Raw genomic sequence first — 3,607 nt, forward strand, 5'->3', positions numbered from 1 at the left:
GTTGGTATCTTGTATTGTTGCAGTGGATGCATGGTTGACCATGCATTTACCCCAATTCTTTCCCCATTTACTTTTATCTCTAATTCCATACAGAGAACTGTAAAGGAACCCACAGATCTCAAGATGGGGATAGAGACCTTGTATTCTCACAGCCAAGGCCCTGCTGTTAAGTGCAAGACTGTCCCTTTTATGTTTAACCAGCTCAGCATTCTGCTGTTTGTTATAGCAACAAGCCCCCACTTAAACTCCATGCTATGTTGAAAGTTGCAAAAGCCAGGATTAAAAAATGGGTATAGCTTTTGCCAAGAATTTTTTTTTTTTTTTTATTAAAGCCTGGTAACAACACCCTGTAGGTGGGGAAAGAGGGGGGGCATGCAGCACATTTGGCCCCTTAGAAGTGGGACAGCCCTGCAACAGCATACAGCTTCCTGGGCTTTCCCAGTGAGCTAACTTGCTTTACCACTTGTAATCTATGACCCCAGCCCATGGATTGATCCAGGAGGGAGGTGAGGAGGGTGTGGCAATCCCCCTTTCTCTGTGCTCACTGGCATGTCAGCCCTGCTCCTGCCAGAGCTCCACAGCTGCTATGACCTCAGAGCACCAATCAGCTGTATGATGCATTTAATTAGTGAGCTCAAAGCTCACTAGTGGATTGGTGCTCCCCTGCTTTCACATGACTTCACTATATTAAAAATTCATCCCCTCTGGCTTCTCCCCTGCCCCAGCATACTGCATGCCCCCTCTAAAAGTCCATGTGGGCTATGGAATGATCAGCAAATGAAACCTGCCATTATCTTTGACTTCTGGAACTGATGTCTCCCCCATCTTTCCTGGGTGCCAGGCAGGTGAGACACAAGGCAAGTGGACTTAGCTCCCTAACATGCCATGCTGCATTTTCAGTCTACAGGGCTGAACACAAGTGAAGATCCTGCTTTCTGCTTAGGGCCCATCGGGACTGCCACACCAACATAAGGCCAATAGGAGATAGATAGTAGCCCTATGATCAGCCCTTTCCTGTGAAAACAAACATTTTCTCTCTCTCTCTCGCACATACCAGGGGATGAAAGTGAGATCAAAGGGAGCCATGGTCATTACAGGCAGTCCTCAGACTTCAACACAAATGGTTCCTGAAAATCGTGTCTTTATTAAGAACTGATTTTTTTTTTCCATAGGAAACAATGTTATAAATGGGGGATTGGTTACTAAACCAAGGCCAATACCCTATTTTCACCAAAAATAACCTAGAATTTTGTACTCAATCAATTATAAATGGGTAATATAGCTACATTAATGTATTTATATTGTAAATAGCAATCATATTAATTTGGAAGGACTTCTTTGCGGTGATTTTGCTGGACTTTTGAAGGGCTCTTGGTTGGACTTTCTGAAGGGTTTCTGGCTGAAGTCTTCTTAGGAGTTTTGGCTGCAGGTTTTTCTGGAGTCTTGTCTGCTTTCTTAAAGAAAGTGTCCAAGGAAGTTTGGACAAATGTTCTCCAGGGAGATGGGTGACACGGAGAACTTGTTCACTAGCATGGAGTGGTGACTTTACAATGTTTGATCAGACAAAACTGACATCAGAAAGTTGAAACTGTCAATTTATAAAAGTTGTAAGTGCAAAACGTTGCAACTCGAAACCTAAGTCGAGGACTGCCTGTGTTTATATTTTGCAGTGAAATTTGTCTCTCTGCACAATATGCTCACATGGACGGTCCTGGTTTGAGCAGGGGGTTGGACTAGATGGCCTCCTGAGGTCCCTTCAATCTCTAACTTTCTATGATTCTATGGCTGATAGATCTGTTTCAGGAGAGGAGAGCTGTCTCAATATATCCATTTCATTGTGCAGCAAATCAACAGGATGAAAAATGTGGAGGGAATGAGTAAGTGGAGGTACTTCCCATGATTCATTACCTGACAAGGGTCATGATTTGGAACAAGCTTGTGGTAAAAGGTCAGAGCTAGGTCTTTGAACATGGCCCTTTTAATTTGGGTAGGGCTTGGTAAAAGTGTTGCATTTACATTATGTAAAACATGTCAGTAAAAATGTTTGACTCTCAGCAAAAGTTTGAAGATTGTCAATAAAAAGAAAGTTTTGGGGTTTACAATCCTGGGGGGATACTAGTAGTACCTGGATTCCAGTTGTGATGTGCTTATATGAAATTGCTAATGCTTAGGGTACTGTCCAGGCATATGTAAAGACTAGTTCATATTCTTCTCATATGCAAGACTTGGGAAGGGACTTGAAACCAGATCTTGGCTACTGGGGAATCTCAGCATAGTTCTTTCTTCTATTTGAAGCTATTGCATATTATAGATTCTTTTTTTTTTTTTTTTTAAATTAGTGGAGCTGGGACTCCTATTTCAATACTGCAGATGAGTGGCAGATTTGGGATCATTCATTTTCAGTTTGTGTCCTACTGAATTTTAGGTGAACCTAAAACGAAGAATTTGTGGCGCTCCCATACACCCATTTAAGGATATAACCAATGGGGTTTGTAATATAATCTGAGAAGGGTGTCCTGAGAATACAGTAGTAGGCCCACTCCAAGGAGGCAAATGCACTCAGCAGTGCCCACTGTTCTCTGGCCTCATTTAACATGTGGTTTAAAAAAAACCATTAGAGATTTAAAGTAGTTGAGTCCACTTGCCTGCAGCCACATATATTATTTTTTAAATTAAGCTCGTGTAACTTCATGGTTTGGGAGAGGTGCTTTTCTGTCAGCAGCTGGGATACAAATAATTTTCTCTGGGGTGAGGTTACAAGACATGCCCCAAGTGTTATCATTTTAAGCTTCAAAAAAGAGGAGGTGACTGTGACCTTTCAAATGACTTCTGCAGATCTCAAAGTTATAAAAGGCTATTAGTAGCAGCCAGGTCCTGCCAGTGCCAAAATGTAGACATTTCTGAGTGGATTATGTGAATTTCCAATATAATTTTTAATCTTTTAGGTCTCATTTACATGCTTTTTTCCACAACCACGAAGGCTAAAAACGGTGGGGAAAAGGAGGGGATGTAGGGCAGAGGAGGAAGGTTGGTACAAAAAGGGAGGTCCCATCCAAATGCATGACTCCAGAAACTAAGATTAAATAAACACCAAACACTGTGAGACTCCTAATGAAATCACAACACCAACACCTGCCCTCCAAAAGCACTAGAGTGGCAGAGTGGTTTTAGGGATGGGGAGGCAGACTCGTCTTGGGGATGAGGTACCATACAGATGGGGGTGTTTCATTACCCAGTCAATCACTTCTTTATACAAACATTATGCTGCAAACAGGGCTCCCTGATTGATTTGAAATCCCCAAAGACTATCTACTGCGGGAAAAGCTCAGTTAAATGATCATTGTGCCAGGAAGTGAGGAAGCACTAACCAACTTTCTCTTGTGTATTAGGGCAGCCACCTAGGTAAGGTTCAGCAACCAATAATGGAACTAGGAAATAATGGGCCCCTAGGGTAAGCATAATTTTGGGCCACTGATAAAATGACACAAAATAGATAAACATGTGCACTGATAAATAATATATGTCAGAACATAAATAAATAGTTAAATAATATTTTCTCTCTTTTGCACTCATCACTACTATTGGAACTTCCTCCCTACAAATTCAT

The sequence above is a fragment of the Crocodylus siamensis genome, chromosome 4, assembly GCF_052110815.1.
Source record: "Crocodylus siamensis isolate JL-2025a chromosome 4, ASM5211081v1, whole genome shotgun sequence".
Classification (NCBI taxonomy): domain Eukaryota; kingdom Metazoa; phylum Chordata; order Crocodylia; family Crocodylidae; genus Crocodylus; species Crocodylus siamensis.